The sequence below is a fragment of the Camelus bactrianus genome, chromosome 16 (assembly GCF_048773025.1).
Source record: "Camelus bactrianus isolate YW-2024 breed Bactrian camel chromosome 16, ASM4877302v1, whole genome shotgun sequence".
NCBI classification, from domain to species: Eukaryota; Metazoa; Chordata; class Mammalia; order Artiodactyla; family Camelidae; genus Camelus; species Camelus bactrianus.
In genome coordinates, this window is record NC_133554.1 from 37,909,329 (window position 1) to 37,928,928 (window position 19,600).

The window sequence follows — 19,600 nt, forward strand, 5'->3', positions numbered from 1 at the left end:
ATTAAAGGCAAACAGGAGAGAAATCCCTGCTGTGGAAACAGGAAGAAGGCTGACTGCTACCTGTTTGCGGTTTATCGGTTTATCTATCTATCTATTTATCCATCCATCCATCATCTATCTATCCATCTAATGTAAAGTAGCTTTATTGACATATAATTCATATGCCATGCAATTCACTCATTTAAAGTGTACAATTCAGGGGGAGGGTAGAGCTCAAGTGGTAGAGAGTGTGCTTAGCATGCATGAGGTCCTGGGTTCAATCCCCAGTACCTCCATTAAAAGTATATGAAAAAAAAACCTACTTACCACTCCCCTAAAAATAAAAATAAATAAAATGGATTCTCAAGTTCGTTCAAAAAAAAAAGAAAAAAAGAAAGTATACCATTCAATGGTTTTACTATATGCAGGAGTTGTGCAACCATCATCACCGTAACTGTTAGATCATTGTCATCACCCAAAAAAGAAACACCTTGCCCATTAGCAGTCACTCTCCCCTTCCCACCCCAACCCCTTCAGTCCTAGGCAACCACTACTCTACTTCCTGTCTCTATGGATGTGCCTGTTCTGGACATGTCATATAAATGGATCCTATAATATGTAGTTTCATGTTGTTTTCAACATGTGGCATGAATGGGTACTTCATTCCTTGTTATTGCCAAATAAATATGCCATTATATGCATATACTACCTTTTGTTTATCTGTTCATCAGTTGAAGGATATTTGGGCTGTTTTCCACTTTTTAGCTGTTATGAATAATGCTGCTATAAATATTCATGTACAAGTTTTTGTGTGGACATGTTTTCCTTTCTCTGTGGTATGTATCTAGGAGTGAAATTGCTGGCATTCGTATGGTAACTCTAAGTTTACTCCTTGGAGGAATGCCAAACTTGTTGCCAAAGTGGCTGTATCATTTTACATTTCCACCAACAGTATAAAATTCCAATTTCTCTACATCCTCACCAACACTTGTCTTTATCTGTCTCTTCTATTACGGCCATCCTAGTGAGTGTGAAGTACTATCTCACTGTGGTTTTGACTTGCATTTCCCTGATGATTAATGATGTTGGGCCCCGTTACATGTGCTTATTAGCTGTTTGTATATCTCTTTTGGAGAAATGTCAGTTCAGATCCTTTGCCCATTTTTAACTGGGTATTTGGGTTTTTTAAATTGTTGATTCTAAGAGTTCTTTATATTTTCTAGTGTAGGGGGGTCTTATTTGAATCTCTGAAATTACTGTTTTATCAGTCACATGCATACTCACATTTGAGCAGCAATGTTTCAGTCCAAAGAACACAGATAATTGGATTTATCAGGAGGTAAATGTGTTTGCAAGCTTGTGCAGCATCATGAGAGCCCTAGAGGGGCTGGAATCCAGGAGATCCAACTAACAACTTTAAAAGAATCTGTTCAATCTCAGTAAAGATATTTCCTTGGCGTGTTTCTACTGTTCTACTACCTCGAGTCCACACAGCCAGGGGAAGTGGCTCTACAGACAACAGCAGAGTAGAGACTAGGGGACACTCCACTGTACAGTGCACATCATGGTCCCAGAAAAGGTTTCATTATTTCAAGCCTTCTCATTTCATTTTAATAAACATTTAACAAGGACTTGCCATATGTCACGTATAAAGATACAAAGATGAGTAAGTCACGGAGGGAGAAATAGACATACAAACAAAAGATCTGCAATACCAAGTGAATGGAGATGAGCTGAGAGTGGGGAGAAATGGACAACCTCCTTTGTTAAGTACCCCTTTGTTAAGAAAGGGTACTGGTGAGAAGGGAGATTGGGAATTATGGTAGCTTCCTGGGGGAGATGATGTTTAAGCTGGTCTAGAAGAGTGAGTACGAGCTTGTCAAATGAGGAAGGACAGTAAATAGCATGTGAAAGATAACACAGGTTTAAATAGAGCATGATGAACTCCTCTTGTACCTTTATAGTAAACGGCTTTCAAATGAACCTGTGAATTCCTGTAGAGGACTCTGATCCCGGCCCACCTTTAGGTTCAGAACAGGGGTGTTGAGCAGAAGGAGAGGGCTAGGAAAGAGTTCACCCCAAAGCAGAATGGGGCTGAGAGTCAGTCTGACTTCTTAATTTTCCAGGCCCACAATAGGTGGGATACAGCCCATACACAAACTCTCAGATGGTACATCATTCTACCTCCTGTGAAAGAGTCAGTGAGGAGGACCAGTAACTGCAGAGGGAGGGTGGGTATGGCACCAAAAAGGGGATTGGCGACTACGGGAGGGAGGGGACGCAGAAGACACTCTGTGTTTGTTCTACTCCTCTGTTTGTCCTTATATCTTACCTCGTGTCTACAGACTTGTAATGAGTAACTAAATCAATGACGTCAAAAGCTGAACTCTTGGTGTAAAACAGGTACTCTTCTTCAGTCCTAAGTGCCAAAACACATCCCATTGCCCCTGGACCCTTGTCCTCTGAAAGCTGGGAGGAGGCTTTCAGGCGAGCTGCCAGCTGGTTGTGAATTTAGTCCCTGCTGCCCTTGTCTGGGTTTGACCTGCTGCCCCAGGCGTGTGTTTGCAGTGTGAGAGCGAGGTGTGTCAGTCGAGAAGCTTCCTTATGCAAGTCACTGAAAGCTCAACTCAAAATGGATTAAATGTGGGGGAGGAGTATAGCTCAGTGGTAGAGTGTATACTTAGCATGCATGAGGTCCTGGGTTCAAGCCCCCCTACCTCCATTAAAAATAAATAAACAAATAAATAAACCTAATTACTAGCCCCCCAAACCTAATAATATATATATACACCTAATTACCTCCCTCCCCCAAGAAAAGAATTTTTTTTAATGGCTTAAACAGTAGTGAAAGGTATATCTCACATAACAAGAATTCTGAGGTCAGGCAGTATCATAGTGGGTTAATTTACCAGCAAAATTGAGTCATTGAGGACTTAAGTTCTTGGCATTTCATCTTCACTGTACTGGCCTGTCATTGTAAGCCAGCTCCCCTCATGGCCCTAAGATGGCTCCTATGTCTCCGTGTTTCACACTGCAGACAGCAGTGACTAGCGTGAGAAAAGGACTGTTTCTCACCACTCACCTCTTTTTAGGAGCAAAGATTTTCCCACAAGTCCCCAGCAGGCTTCCTCTGACGTCTTAATGCCTAGAATGGCTTCACATATCCTTGCCTATCCCTTGCAGGCAAAGGGACCAGACCTCTGTGATTGGCTTAGAGTTTGACCAATCAGGATTCAGCCCCTGGGGCTGGAGAGGAGGCCAGCCTCCCCTGAAGCTAGGACCACCTGATACCCAATTAAAGCTTCAGTCTGTTGTGTAAGCCGCTAACAATGCTTGCCACTTACAGGTTTCTTGTGGGCACTTCACATGCTTTAGAGGCTTTTTAACCAGGACAAACTCTTCCACTAGAGTGGATATATGCATAAAGTAAATCTATTTTCCTTCTAGGAGATCTGTTTGTTTCTTTTTCAACAACTCTCACTCTCAACTTAGAGTTTTAAGGGCCTCTTTAATTTCTAGAATGTCCTACCTCTGACAATGTCAATACTGGGTGTCTTTGCAAGTCTGATTCTGCATTTATATTCCATGGGCTCCCATTTGCAATGCCTTGTTTCTTTTTGTGTTTATTGATTTTCTCAATTTTCTTCTAACTTATCTGTAGAAATTGTTTGAGTCCACAGGTAGAGGTGTGTTCTTTCAGAAAGGATCTGTGCTTGTTTCTGTCAGGCATTGGAGAATACTGTCGGCCAAGGACCACTGTACATCATCAGCTTGAGGTTTTTTTAAGTGCAGGCTGCAACCCTGTGTGAGAACTGGCTTAGATTTAAGATTTCCTGGGAGTGGGATTAGGGAAGGGGTTCCCTACTGTTCTCAGCACTAAGATTTAAGATAGGTTATTTTCCTTGTAGTCTGTTGGAAGTGCGGGTGGCATTTTTAATTCATCTTCACCCCAAGGGTGTGCACCTTTGGGACCTCACATTTGTGAGGGGCTCTCCACTAAAAATCCTTACATTTTGCAGGTCTGAGATTGTCCCTAGGCCACAAAATCAACCAAGTTCACCAGGGCCAAACCCTCAGGGCCAAAGCTGCCTTCAGTGCTCTTCTCTGCTCCTAGTTTTAGGATTTCCTGCTTCCTCGGCAGCTCACAGATACATTCAAGATGACACTTTTAATACCTGTGATAATTAGCAATTCTCAGTGGAAAGTCCGTGGTTGCCACGTTACCAGACACAGAAGCCATTTTTCTAATTCTAAACTCATATTCATTGGTTAACAAAATTGTGAAAAAAAGATTTAAGGTGAGGGAGCCCTTTGGAAAATTTAATTTTCTCTTTTTTAAAATATGTATTTTAATAGACAATTGGTCCACATGGTACAACACTCAAATGGTACCCCAAGACATTTAAACTCTCCTCCCCACCCCCACCCCCTAGGAGCTCCTCATTTCTCTCCCTTTCTGGAGATATCCTCTACACATGTAAGTATTATACATATTCTTCCCCTACTCCATCCACCCTTTTAAAAAAATGCAAATGATAATGGTAGGTTTCTTTCACCTAACAATACATCTTGGAAATCTTTCCCAACTACTACATAAAGAGTTTTCCATCCTTTTGTATGGCTTCATCGTATTCTGTTACATGGATGATATAACTTATTTAAGCAGGGCCTCTACTTACGGACATTTAGGTTGTTCCCAAGCTTCTAAACACTGCAGCAATGGATAACCTGGCACGTATGTCATTTTATGCTGCAGAGGTATATTTGTAGGATAAATTCGTGAAGGGGAATTGCTGAGTCAAAGGGCAGATGTAATTTTGATAGAGATTACCATACCACTCTCCTTTAGAGGTTGTAACAATCTATATTTACTTCCAACATCAACATATAAGGGATAAAATGTGCTATTAAGCATTTTGAGCTTTGTCAAGCTGATCGATTAAACACAGTATCTAATCTAAGAAACAAGTATCTATCTAAGAAACAAGCTTCTTGGCACCCTGAAAAAGTAACTAGTAAGCAGAGAGCCTGAGAAAATACTGTGACCCCTGTTGACCCAGAAAGCAAAACCACCAAATCAATTCCTGGGATCTCCAAATAAACAGGATTGAAAATTGGAAGTAAAAAAGAAAAAATTGAAAGTAGCAGAGAATCTTGGCACATAATCCTCTCTGACTTAGTCCATTAGAAATTTTTTTTTAAAGTTCCTGTCTTCCTTCCTAAAACGAATTCTGATAAAGATCCCTAAGCATCCAAAGTCAACTGAATGCAAAAGTTTAAGGGAAAGGAATTTCCCTGTATCCCGCCAGGAAGAGGAATGTTTACAATCTCTGCACATGGCTAACATAGTTACCCTAAGAACTATCTTCCTTTGTTTTAATTTCTATAGGGTGGGAGAGCTTAAGGGATTTTCTAGACCACTGCTGTCCCAGTAGAATTTTCTGTGATGCTGGAAATGTTTTATATCTAAGCTGTCCAATATGGAAGCCACTAGGCACATGTGGCTATTCAGCCCTTGAAATGTGGCTAGTGTGGCTGAGGCACTGAATTTCTATTTTTATTTAATTTAAATGTAAATAGCCATGCATCTGGTTAGTGGCTACCATACTGGACAGCGCAGTTCTAGGGAGACTAGTTTAGAGTTTTCTGTTGCTAAGAGAGATGCCCATTCCTTACTGGGTCAGGAAGCCCATGCTTCTCAGCTCACGGCCTACATTCCCCTCAAGGATGTTAAACTTCCAGCCCTTCTCTTAGGCTCTCCTCACATCATGCCCCTTCTGATCTGCTCCAACCCCTCCCAATTCTGGTTCATTTTCTTATCTCTTGATCTTTTTTGTTCACCAGACCATCTTGGCTCTGTCTAGAAGGCTTACTCTTCAAAGCCTGTCATGCTCTGCAAGCTATGTTCTTAAAAACATTTCACTCTGGGAGAAATTATATATTCAGCTCATCAAGTATGAACTTTTTCTCCTCAGTGCACTACAGTTCACCTTAGACAACATCACGGTTTTCCTCTTGAGCGTGATGTCCCCTTTCCTTTCTGATACAAGATGTCTTCATGGGTCCCATGTTTTTTTCTTCCCTTTCAACCTTTGAAAGTTGAGAGATTTATCTACACATCCTAAAAGGCCCTGCAACAGGGTACAATGATTTTCTTGGGATCCCATGACTGTCTCCCCCTTCTCCTGTCCCCTCCCAGATGCAGCTTTGAGGCTTTTATTATTTGAAAGCCTCTTTGATCCTCAGCCTGAGGGTAGAAGGAAGAGCTCCAAGGCTCCAGGGCTCTAAATTGATGGGCAGAAACCGTGATTCTAGATGTCTGATGATGTACCTGGGCCAGCTTGCTTTGATGGCCTTGCGACTAGCCTGGGGGCTCCAGATCTCAGGTATAGTCTAACCTATTATTGTGACCACTAACCCAGGAAGGAGCAAGTGGATTGATGACCTAGGGCCAAGTTTTATCTTTCATTTTCTGTTCTTTCTAGTTAGGAGAATTGGTGGGATCCAGATCTCCATTAATTATTCCAGGACTGCGCTTTCTGTGGGGGAAGGAGGGTCAAGGTGTCCTAGAGCTCTTCCTTCAATGCAGTCTATCTGCTGTAGTCCAGGAGAAATTCTTCAATGATATCCTTTTCTAGTTGTATTAGTGATGCTCTCTTACTTTGTTTTTTTCCTTTCTTTTGGGAACTGGGGGTGTGGAATTAGGTGTTATCCTTAAGTCACTACCTTAGGGGTGCGGAATTAGATGTTACCCTTAAGTCACTATCTTACTCAGAAGTACTAATAACTTCTTTCTTCTTTCCCCTCATTTATAGGAAAGCTCTTTAAATTTAAATCAGATACTCATAACATTTAGAATTTTGAACCTGTCTAGAGAAAGGGCCTACTTAAGTAAATATACTATCATAACCTAACCACTTTAGCTCATGGGGAGACAGGGTAGCACTGCCTCTATTTTTAAGATCATCTTTGGATTTCTTTACTCCTGTTCTGTTAGGGGGGAAAAATCAGCTCAGAGAAATCTGAACACTTCCCAAAAACAATACCCAGCTGAAAATTCCTTTTGCTATAGTTTTCTCAGGAAGCAGAGCAAGCCTTTCCATTTCCTAGCAGGTCCCTCGAAGGTCAAAAGAACAGGGAATGTTTGTAAAAGCATCTTGTTTGCTTTTGTTCCCACCAGCACTTAGATCCCCTGGGAACTCCAGACTCTCACAAGCAAAATAATCTAAGGAGAGGAAGAAACACCAGGCACCTTTTAGTTGGGATGCACTGACCTGGGCTCTTAGTGTTTCAAACTTGGGAAAGTTCCATCTGTTTGGTAACTAAAGTCCAGGGGAAAAAAAAAAAAGAAAAAAGAAAAACTTCTTCTAGTAAACTCAAATGGAGTGACACTGGTAGATGGCATTCGTAGACAGATTAGGTAACATGAGGTTCTATTTGGTAAGCCAAGTGGAAAAGTCCACGATGGATTTGTTACCAAACAAGAGTTCCTGTGCCCGATGCACAGTGAGGCTAAACAAACTGAAACATTGGAGTTTGGAGCAGAGATAGGTTTACTGCAGGGCCAAGGAAGGAGGATGGGCGCTTCACGCTTGAAGAACCGAAAAACTCCCTGATGGTAATGGGGGAAAAGTTTTTATAGGCCAAATCTTGGGGTGAGGGCTGCAGGGTGTGTGACTTTTTTCTGATTCCTTCCTTGGTACTGAGGTAACAGAATGCCTTCCCCATACTTCAATATGTGCATATTTTCCCATCATTTCCCCTTCTGATTGCAAATATTTCAGTAGAAAGCATTGATGATCAAAATATCTGTCCCTTGGTGTCAGGGTGTTTTAGCTGCTTGTCCCAGGTCCAGATCGTGTTGCTAGGCCTCCTTTATATTTGCCTAGTTATCCATGTTGGGGGAAAACTAATCAGATATCATGAACAGGCTCAGAGGTAGGGTAATTTTGTAGGTTATGCATTTTATCGATTATATCCAATGGTCACAAGTATTGTACACGTGCTTTTAGCAGCAGACTTAAAGCAAGCAGGGATACGTTATGAATAGTTACACTCTGTGATAACTCCACTAGATAATTTTCTTTTCCTCCTGAACATCTGGGCAAAGTGTGGCTAACCCAATAACTGTCATAAACACAAACATCAATTAAAGGAACTAGAATTTAATATCTACTGAAACATAATACTTCTCTCTAAAACTAACCTCATCTCCAAACACAACCAAATCAAGACTAATTTGTTTACAAAATAAGTCTGGTCAATTGACTGTATAGGCACCTCCAAACTGGCTGTGCTGGAATTCTCAGACTGAACTCCCAAAAGGCCCCTCAAGGCCAGGAAATCCATGCCAAATGCCTACTATCAGATATTGCCCCAGTAGCTTTCTCTCTTCTAGAGGCCCCCCAAATATCAAGATTCCTGCACATGCCAGGAGACAGTCTTTCCCATTCATCTGGTAAGGCTGCTCAGAACCCAAGAGTCTCCAGTTTCTGGAGGGACCAGGCAGAGAGAAAAGAAAAATGTCTCAATTCTACCCACAGAGATGTAATTTACCAAATTAGTCTAAGTCATGAGTAGCTTTAGGGAAAAACACAGGTGAAAAGCCAGTAATATTTCAGACAGAACTGAACATAATAACCATATTCATCAGTTTACTCAGTCCCATGTAACTATCCCTTTTTTTGTTAACAGTTTTATGAAATCTGAGTTTCCGTTAGACTTTTAAAATTTCTTACCCAGTTCAGGAGTATGATTTAAAAGTTGTCAAAAAGTTGTTCTTGTCAAAAAGTCCTTTCATAAATCTTCCTGAAGATTTTTCAAAGGCATCAGAGTAAAACCATAACTGTCTATGAATGACAAAAGACTTAAGGCACACTTAAAAATCTGATTACAAAGCAATTGACATGAAACTTTGTTATCTGTTGTAGCATACAACATTTTAAGATAATAATTAGAATTACAACTGACAGCATTTTACCAGGACATAATCAGATTTTTAGGAGTATCACATAATTTCTAGAATATCTATATTAATAACATTTTCCCATACAACATAACCTAAGAAGATTTATTACTCATTTTACACTATTTCCCATGTAATTTAACAAACCAACTGAAACTCATTAGTTTAAAATCTCTCTTTTGGATGTTCCAGTGGCCCTCTGAGGCATCCCAAAGTTAACTGGAGTTCTAGAAAATCTTTAATTAAAATGTGATATTTGGGAAGCTTGTCAAAAATGTTCAAAACACTTGGTCAGATAAGACCATAGGTCACTGCGAAACAATACTTATGCACCAAACCAAAGTAACAGAAGATTTCAAAGGCAAATACAGAACAGACCACTTAAGAAATAAAAGAAACATCTTTATCCATTCATCTATTGATGTGCACTTAGGATGCTTCCATATCTTGGCAATTATAAAGAATGTTACTGTTAATAGCAGGGTAGATGTATCTTTTTGAATTAATTCTTATTTTGTGGTTGGCCTTATTCCTTTGATAACTATGTAAGTTTAAAAAGCTAAAGCTCTAAACATTCTTAGAAATAATGAACTGTACATATATGTAAATTTTAAAAATATGTGCAGTATATTGTGTATATGTATTTACAGGCAATATATTGTATATGTGCAGTCAAACTGTAACAATTCTACCGAATAAAACTGAAAAATGAAAAAAAAAGCACAGTGAGGCCAAACAAACCAAAACAACAGAGTTTGGAGAAGATAAAGTTTTATTGCAGGGCCAAGCAAGGAGGATGGGTGTCTCACACACTTGAAAAACCCCAACTCCCTCATGGTTCTGGGAGGAAAGGTTTTTGTAGGCAAAACTTAGGGTGAGGGCTGCAAGGTGTGTGACTTTCTTCCCATTGGCTGGTGCTGAGGTAACAAGGCGGTGCTCCAGGAATCTTGTGTTCAACCTGAAGTTGCCATCCTCCACCTGAGTGGGGGCCCTAATTCCTGCAGAAGGACTCAAAAATATTGTTATGTATATTCTTTGAGGAACCAGGTCCCTGCCCCAAGGTTTCCTGACTCTTCCTCCCTGGTCTCTGCACCTTCTTCCTTCCCTGATTGGCAACTATTTGAACCTGCCCTTTGGAACTCATGGAAGGTCAAGGAGGCGGAATGAAATCTATTTCTTACAAAGAAATGAAGGATCCTACAGGGTCCCGCTCTGCTTCAGAGTCATCACGCAAAGCCCGTCATCATGTAAAGTCCATGATGGAGTGACCCACATGACTACACACCTGGGTTAAGTCACAAGAGGAATTCCAGAATTCCGCATGGAGATGGACATCAGAGTCAGCTTGGGGATACTCTAAATAAGATTTCTTAGTATTTCCCTGGACAGTCCTCTCCCATGCTGTTGCTTAACCTTTGCATGTCAGTTCCTGACTGCTCCCATCTGTTCTGACATCATTAGCCATAGCACACATTTCTCGCTTCTTTATGTAAGTTTGCTAAGAAATGTTGGAACTGTGGGCTCTGGTCATTTCTGCTCCATATTATTGCTCAATTTGGAGAACTAGGGGTACAGGGTATGCCTGATAATACCAATAAGTGTATTTTAAACATTTGAAGCTACAACTGAAACATGAAAATATAAGTGAAATCAATTCTGTCCATACAAAAAAGTTTAGGCGGTCTTATAATAATCTTCATCATGATTTCCTTCGTAAAATCATCAGTAAGTTTTGCAGCAGTTGTTTGAACCACGATGTTGAGGGCACTCTTGTTAAATTATCATTGTCCTTCCTTATCACTCTCCCCAGGCTTCCCTGAGAATGGGCACCAGCTGAAGAACACAAAGGTCAGGGGTGACTCTAACTGGAGCTTCCCCAGGGTCATGGTCTGGTCTCTTTTTGGAGTTCTAGAATTCTAAGAAATATAATTTCCTCCACCCCCTTACATCTAAAGAACAGTTTATTTCAAGTCTCTTGAACCTCAGGTTCCAGCTGCCACATAATTTGCATGTTCAGCATGATGCTCCTACTGTGCCAGGGCTGGGGCCTCCCAAACCACAAATAAAGGACAAAACCCAGTTAGACGTACAGAGCTGGAAACAGGCTGAGTTCTATACAAGGAGATGCCTTGCTACTCCAAGTGAGGTCCTCGGAGCAGAAGTTTTGGTGCTCCATGGAAGCTTGTCAGAAATGCAAAATCTCAGGTCCCACCCCAGACTGACTGACAATAAGAATATGCATTTTAACAAAATCCCCAGTTCATGAGTATGTCCATTAGCAGGTGAGAAGCACTTCTCTAACTCTGGACTAAGACAATTGAAGGAATAAAGGTGAGGAAGAGGAGGAGGATGGTGACTCAGGATCAGGTGGATGCTAGGGGAGGGACACCCATGGAGTACTTTGTCCTGGGTTTCATTGCTAGCAAGGACACCGGGGTAGCAGCATAGGAACCAAATAGTTATGACTGGGCCCCTGGGTCCCAGAGTGGGAAGGATGTACTAAAAGACATTTTAGGGTATCAGCTCATCCACTCCCTCTTGTTGGGGACTGTTGTCCCTAGATCCAGTGGGACTGGAGTGATCACATCATAAACTTTGTGACCCTGAGCCCCCTGGTTCTAACCTCTGTAATCAGAGATAGACTTCAGGTCCAAAGGCAGCTAATTCATGGTCTGGTCAGTGACCTGACTTGTGTCCTGGCTTGAATATAGGAGCTGGCCCATCAGATTCTTCTCTGGGGAGTTTAGGATGGTTAAAGAGGTGGAGGTAGGAGTTCTGGCAAGTTATAAAGAACGTACGTTGGGGGGCCCTAGTGGGCCACATGCATGTCTAAGATATGAGGCAGTGGAGACACTGACTAAGCAGAGGAAGCTGGCGAGAAAAGAGAGTGAGAGAGGAATGGAGGAGACGCAGAACACACACACACACACACACACACACACACACACACACACACACACACACACACACACACACAAGCGAGTGGTGTTGAGAAAGAGAAGAGGAGAGGGCAGACTTGATCCTTGCTCTTCCTCTAACCCAGGATTAGTTTTTTCAAAGGTATAAGTCTTTGGTTCTAGCAACCAACAGACCCTTGACTAGAAGAGTAGGTGAATTAATTCCTAATAACCTAAACCTAAATAATCTAAAACTATTGAATTATAATCCTTCTATTAGTGCTGGCTGAGAAATTGGAAAACATTGAGTACAGTGAACTTGGGTGGGAAGAGAGACACAACCTCTGAGGACTGACATCTGGGAGTCTCGGCACTCAGTCTAGTGCTCGTATGTAGCCTAGAGACTATAACAGCATGACTTGTTTGTCGTTACTTAGCTTGTCTGTTTTTCAAAATTGGAGGAAAATGTTCAAAAGCCCAACAGAAAGCTCAGATTAGGGGTATTGCTGGTTAAGTATTTATTTCAAGCTTAGATTATCCAAGTCAGTTTTGCTAATAAGGTCCTAATATTTTGATGTGTTAGGGGAGATTAACTAGGGAGATTTAAAATACCACTGCTGCAGCCGTCTTGGCTTGAACCCAGCCATGTCCGTCACTGGGCTGTTTAGGTATGTGTGGCCCTGGGAGTGGGGTAGTACAAGTAGGGGCTCTACAGGAGTCGGTCCTGGGGCTCCACTTGTATAAGAGTTGGTTCCAGAAGGAGTGTGAATGTTTGCCCGAGCCAGGGGAAGGGGCTCTCAGAAGGGAAGTGTTGATCTGAGTGCTCAGGACAGAGGGGCTTCTAAAGATGCTAAAAGAGCTGTAGTCCCTAAGAAGTTGAAACATCAGGGCACAAGCCTCATGTTTTGATGTCCAGGTGACATTGAAATGTGACCAAAAGTGGAGGAGGGGTTCTCCCACTTCAGCAGCAGAGCCTCAGGTGGGCCCCTGGGCACTGAGGGCAGCCATATGACCCGGTCCCCTCAAGCCTATGGAGCGATCTACCTTTTGTTTTTAGTTGGCTCTTATGTCATGTGACCTTGCTTTGTTCATAGTCTACACTTTCTGGGGGGAGGGTTGGGGGAAAGGTAATTAGGTTTATTTATTTACTTATTATTTTTTATTTAACAGAGGTACTGGGGATTGAACCCATGATCTCATGCATGCTAAGCATATGCTCTACTACTGAGCTCTACCCTCCCCATAGTCTACACATTTAAACTCTCACCCAACACCAGTTTTTTTAATTTTGTTCAACTCCTGATGTTATGCATAACCCAAATTCTCACTTGTCTCCTTGTCTCCAACAGGACTCACTACTGTGATCTCTTACACGGTCTCCCTGCTGCCACTGTTTTGCTCTCCTACATCCATGTTCAGCATTACAGCCGGCAGAACTTTCACAAATAGAAACCTCCTCTTCATATCCCAATGCCTTCCCGTCATCCTTAGTGCAAACCAAACCCCTCACCCTGGTCTAGAAGCCCCATGTGGTCTGGCCCCTCCCCATCAGACATCACCTGCTTCAGGTGTCCTTGCCGGTTTCACTCCATCCACGTGGACTTTCTCAAATACCTGGAGCTCCTCAGAGCATTTGTGGACCACTAGGGTCCACTCCTGAGTCTTGGGGCGATTTCTGGAGAAGGGAGGCTTGTTGTGAATTGGGAATCTACCCCAGTCTGTGTCTCCTAGAGTGGCTCCAGCCTTGGTTGATAGGACTCAGAGTGGCTATCTGACACAAACTGAGCCAGTAAGAATTCCTCTCAAAATTTTGGACAATAAATTAGTGCAGGGCAAATCAACTTTCTTGAGGCATAATTTACATGCAATAAAACACATCCAGCTTAAGTTCAATGAGTTTTGACAAATGTACGCACCCATGAAACTACCATCTAATTCTAAAATTAGAATATTTTAATTACTCCCCCCCCCCCTTAGAATTCCCTCATACCCCTTTGTAGTCAACTCCTTCACCCTGTATGTAGGCAAACACTCCTTTATTTCCTGCCACTCTAGATGAGTTAAACCTTTTCTAGAATTTTGTATAAATAGAATAATATAGCATGTCTTCCTCCGTGTCTGGCTTCTATCATTTGGTGCTACTCCTGTGAGATTTCTGCATGTTGTTGCATCTACCAGTAATTTGTAGAACACCTAGTTTGGGTCACAAAGTAACAGCCAATCAGTAGAGAAGAATGAAGCCAAGATTCAGAGGGAAGTAGAAATGGAAGACCACATTATCTAGGATGGATAGAGAGTGCCCTTACAGCCTGATTCTAAAACAAAAGCTTTAAAAACAACCATCACTACCAGGGAAAATACAGTACCATCCCATTTATCAAAACAAAGGGGAGAAAAACAAGCCCATATATGAGTGTATTTATCTAGGCAGAGGCTGGAAAGATACATACAAAGGGGTTAACTGTGGTTATCTCTGGGTGGTGGGATTACGAGTCTTCAAAAATATTATTTTTGCTTATCTAAATTTTTAATTTTCTACCATCAACAAGGGTTATTTTTACTTTAAGAAAAAAAGAGTATTTTAATTTTCAAATGTGCAGCTTTAAAAATCAGGCTGGGAAACTTCTCAAATGCTTGACATTTTTAAATGATGCGAAATGTTCCCAGCTACATTTCAAACCTCTGATGTGGCAGTTACAGCTCTGCTCCAGTTGTTTAAAATCAAAACTTGTGAAACAGGCTCATTTCTGACTGATTATTCACTAAGCTCAGTTATGCTAAAGGCCCTCTTAAGTCCTCTCGAATTCTCCCCATTCTATTTGTGGGCTAAAACCTTAACCCAGTTGTCCTTGTGATCCTTGAGCCTGCGGTCAAGTGGAAAGGAATGGGCTTCCCATCAGTCTCAGAATGCGGGCCATCAGAATCACTTGGGGTGGTTGTAGGAACGCAGATTCCTGAGCTGCACCCCCGACGTGCTGACCCAGAGTCTGTGGGGGTGGAGTCCAGAGAGTGACTTTTCACAACCCAATTAGGCAATTCTGAGACACTCGGCTCTGAGAGTCAGTGTGTTCACTTCTGACCCAATAAGCTTAGTTCCTCCCCTTGAGCAGGCTTGCTAGGACCCCCACATCTACCCAGCTGATCTCCACCTCGCCTCTGCCTCTGCTCCCAGGAGCAGTCAGAACGTTAGGCAGAAGAGAACATAGCTGGTATTTAACTGGTATTAATCCCGTTTTGTTTCAGATAACTGTGTCCTTGGCTTTTGCATGTTTACTCTCTCTGGGGAATCAGAACACCCCCACCTCCACCCAGAATCTTGGGCCTTCATGGCATTATTGCTGTCGGGGACCCCTTAATGTCTAACTAGATGGAACTTTCTCTATTTGTGTTTATATCTGAATCTTCTCCCTCCTCCCGATCTGTCCACTCCTGCTCCTGGCCTTGGTTCTGTGCTGGTGACTGAGCTTATTTCTAGATGTAAGTCCCATTCTGATGACTGGATCCCAAAAGATGATGTGAAGAAGACTGGCTATAATGACTTAGGTTCCTCCCAGTTTAACAATGGAGGATGAACTCACTGATTCTTCTTAAGTTTCAGTGAAGTTGTCTCTATTTAGTCTTAGAGGATTTTTTGGGTTCTGCTTTATCTGTACTTGTCCTCATTTCTTTTTTAAGTTTTGACATTCACTGAATTTATCCTCAAGAATAGAATATGAAAACAAATATATGTATATATATGTGTGACTGGAACATTATGCTCTACACCAGAAATTGACATATTGTAATTGACTGTACTTCAATTAAAAAAAAAAAAAAAGAATAGAAATAGTCAGTGGGACACCAACAACTTATTACTATAATGTCTATATCACACTTAAAATCCAAATAGTTTTTTTAAGTCAACTCAATCAAAGCACACTACTTCAGAATTAATCACTTCTTTGAAATCATAGTAACACTTAAATATGGTTAAAACTCAAATGCATAAATTTGGTTGGTTGAAAAGCTTAATAAATTTCCACTTTGCCCAAATAGAACTACCAACAGCAAAACTTAGGGGTTTTCCTACAGAAATACAGTGCACTAGAATTACCAGTACTAGAAAGTTGTTAGAAAATGCGGAATCCTGAGATACAGATGTATGTGTTTTTCAAAGACGGCCACACAACAACTCCTAATTCATGTGCTCCTCTCCCCACAGGGGGCATCACTGAAGTCCCCTCCCATTAAATCGGGCTGGTCATCATGACTTCTTGAACACTAGAATTTGGCAGAAGTGAAGTTCTGGGACTTTTAAGAACAGGTCATAAGAAGCTTCGCATTTCCACCCAGGCCTTTTGAAATGCTTGCTCGGGGCAAGTCAGCCACCATGTAAGAAATCCAACTCCCCTGCAACAGCTATGTTGTGAGGAAGCCCCAAGCGAGGCACATAGAAAGAGACAGCAGTGCTGCTCCACCCCTAGCTGTTCCAGCCATCCCAGCCCAGGTGCCAGACATGTGAGTAAAGTCACCACCCTGAGCACGCACTAACAAGGAATCAGCATATTTCGGACAGTTTTCCTGTTGTTCTTCTGTCTAGTTAGAGGTTTGGGTCAAATTATACCACCCTTGGCCATTGTGGCCTTAATGAGAGCCCTGAGTCTCCATGCATGGCAGAGTTTTCCAGTTTAAGTATTTTGATACGTGATTCCTGCCCCTTCAAAAGCCTCTCTGCTGAGGGATTCCCGGTTGACTTAGCAGCTGCTCCCACACATCCCTGGCTGGTTGTCAGGGAGTTTCAGATGTTGATGCACATAATGGACTGGAAACTGCTAGTCAGCTTTCTGCAACAGGAATCCACCTTTGCCTTGGCCCTCCGGTTCTTCTCTGCTCTACCATCAGTCTTCTGAAATTCTGCTGAAGGTCAAACCACAAAGCAAGGAAAGGGCCAGTTGCACCCAGAAGAGATCGAGTTGCACTAAGATTTTTGATACTCTCACTGAGATCATGGAAAAGCTGTCCCACAAAATGTAGCTGAGCTGGGGCCACTTCCTGAAGGACAGCTTTTAGAGGCATTGCTTTCAGATCTATCTGGCTTTAACCCTTGATGCTACAGCTTGAGGGTTCACTAGGACCACAAAATGGACAAAGAATACTTATTTCCTAATTCAGACATAACTACAGAAGGATCACCTGATATCTCTAGACCCATTGGTCTAACACAGACAACTCTGAAAAATAATACAACCAACGTTGCTGTTGGCTGAGGAGGTTGGGTTGTCAAATTTGCAGGAGAGAGGGTGTTGTGACTCCTGTTAGTAACTTTATCCTTCTTTATTTCTTTAGTTATATTCTTTAGTAACTTTTTGAGGCAGTAGATGAGGGTAAGGGATTAGCTCAGGGTTACTTTTTGCCTCACTGCAGGGTGTCGTTGAAAGACCATCCACACCCATTTAATGCTATGCCAGGGCAGCAGAGAACATACAAGAAAGCTCTCATTAAACTTTGTTCCCAGCTCCCACCAGTGTTTACTGGGAAGACAGTGGCAACAGAGGCAATCTCTAGCCAGAAGTCTCTTGGCTTGAGGACTCAGATGCTTGGAAAATAATGCAATAATGGAGGAGAAAAAAAGGGTCTCTTCCTGCAACTACCTAAGACCAGGTAATTTACTTGAAATTGAGGTCAAAATTTGCTCACCTTTGTGGCTACTCCTTACTCTACACATTGAAACTTTTGTTCACCACAACAAGGGAACCCTAGTGAGTGAGAATAATGATGGTGTCATCTTGGTTTTCCAAGACTTCACCAACACAGCATCACATTATAAAGGTGCCAGTGTAAATATTTACACATAATTACACAGCATGCTCTCCTTGAGAAGCATATCTAGCATTTGAAAAGAAAAATCAGCTCAGTAACTCCAAAGCTTCAGAGCAGAGAAAGAAATCGCTTGTATCTTGGTGAAATGTGGCTGGTGTGTAAGGCACTGCTTATGCCAAAGCAACTGAGTAATACCACAAATGAAAAAAATTTTTTTGCTGAGTCATTGTATCCTGGATAAGACCTGTAAACCAAGTTGGTTTTCCTGAGCACAATGAACGAATAGAAAAACATGGAGAAAGTTTTTGCTAATTTTTTTGTCTTTTTTTTTTTTTTTCCCAAGTAGGGATAATTCTGGCTCTGGTAGAATTTGTAGGTTTTCCCTGAGTGCTTCCCAACTCTTCCTCCCTCCTCCTATCCCCAAATAAATACACTATCATTTTGTCTCTTACTGCCTAAAGAAAGCATAGCAGGCCTGCTAGCCTAGGAGTCCAGCTCTGGGTGTTAAACCCAAAGGCGACTTTGGCAACTTTCTACTGAGGCCTCACCTGCAAACTGCTCTGACCTTGGAGAGCCTGCATGTCATGGAGAGACATGCTAAGTAAGCTTCTGTAGAATATGTGTAAGATCATATATTAATATTTGTGGAATATTCAGAAATTTTATTGGTAATATATTTTCCAGTTCACAGTGAAATTATAACTACCTTTGCTACTTAATAATACAACTATGCTCAATATCACTAATTATCAGAGAAACGTAAATCAAAACTACAATGAGGTGTCACCTCAACCAGTCAGAATGGTCATCATTAAAAAGTCCACAAATGTTAAATGCTGGAAAGGGTGTGGAGAAAAGGGAACCCTCCTACACTGTTGGTGGGCATGTAATTTGATGCAGCCACTATGGAGGACAGTATGGAGTTTCCTTAAAAAACTAAAAATAGACTTACCCTATAATCCAGCAATCCCATTCCTGGGCATATATCTAGAGGAAACTAATTCAAAAAGATACATGCACCCCAATGTTCATAGCAGCACTATTTACAATAGTCAAGACATGGAAACAACCTAAATGTCCACTCACAGATGACTGTATAAAAAAGATGTCATATATTTATACAAAGGAATACTACTCAGCCATAACAAAGAAAAAAATAATGTCATTTGCAGCAACATGGATGGATCTGGAGATGATCATTCTAAGTGAAATAAGCCAGAAAGAGAAAGAAAAATACTATATGATGTCACTTATATGTGGAATCTAAAAAAAAAAAAAAAAAGACACAAATGAACTTATTTACAAAACTTTTAGAAAAAGACTCACAGACATAGAAAATAAACTTTTGGTTATCGGGGGGGAAGGGGGTGGGAAGGGATAAATTGAGAGTTCGAGATTTGTGGATACACACTACTATATATAAAATAGACAACCAACAAGTTTCTCCTGTATAGCACAGGGAACTATATTCAATATCTTGTAGTAGACTATAATGGAAAAGAATATGAAAAGGAATATATGTGTGTATATGTATGACTAAAACATTATGCTGTACACCAGAAATTGACACACTGTAAACTGACTATACTTCAATTTAAAAAATGGAAAAAATAATACAACTAATTTGCCTATTAAATTCAGCTTTTTTATTCATGAACACTCTTTCAGGCATTGCAAACTGAAATAAAACCACAGAAAGATGTCTAACTTTCAGTGACTTTCAACGTAACAAATGGGGGCACAAACAGTGCCTTTGGAAGGCGAGCTCATTAAATCTGAGACTATAGAAGTCTTTGCAGTTCATGGTTCTCATACTCCACAAGGTGTATAGGAAATGGATAAATGAAGACGTTGGTATTATGGACAATCTTGCTCAATCTAGAAAACCTATATAGTGAAGAAATAGTGGGGGGAATCTCCACCCCACCCCCCAACCAAACAAAGATGAATGCCCTGTGGA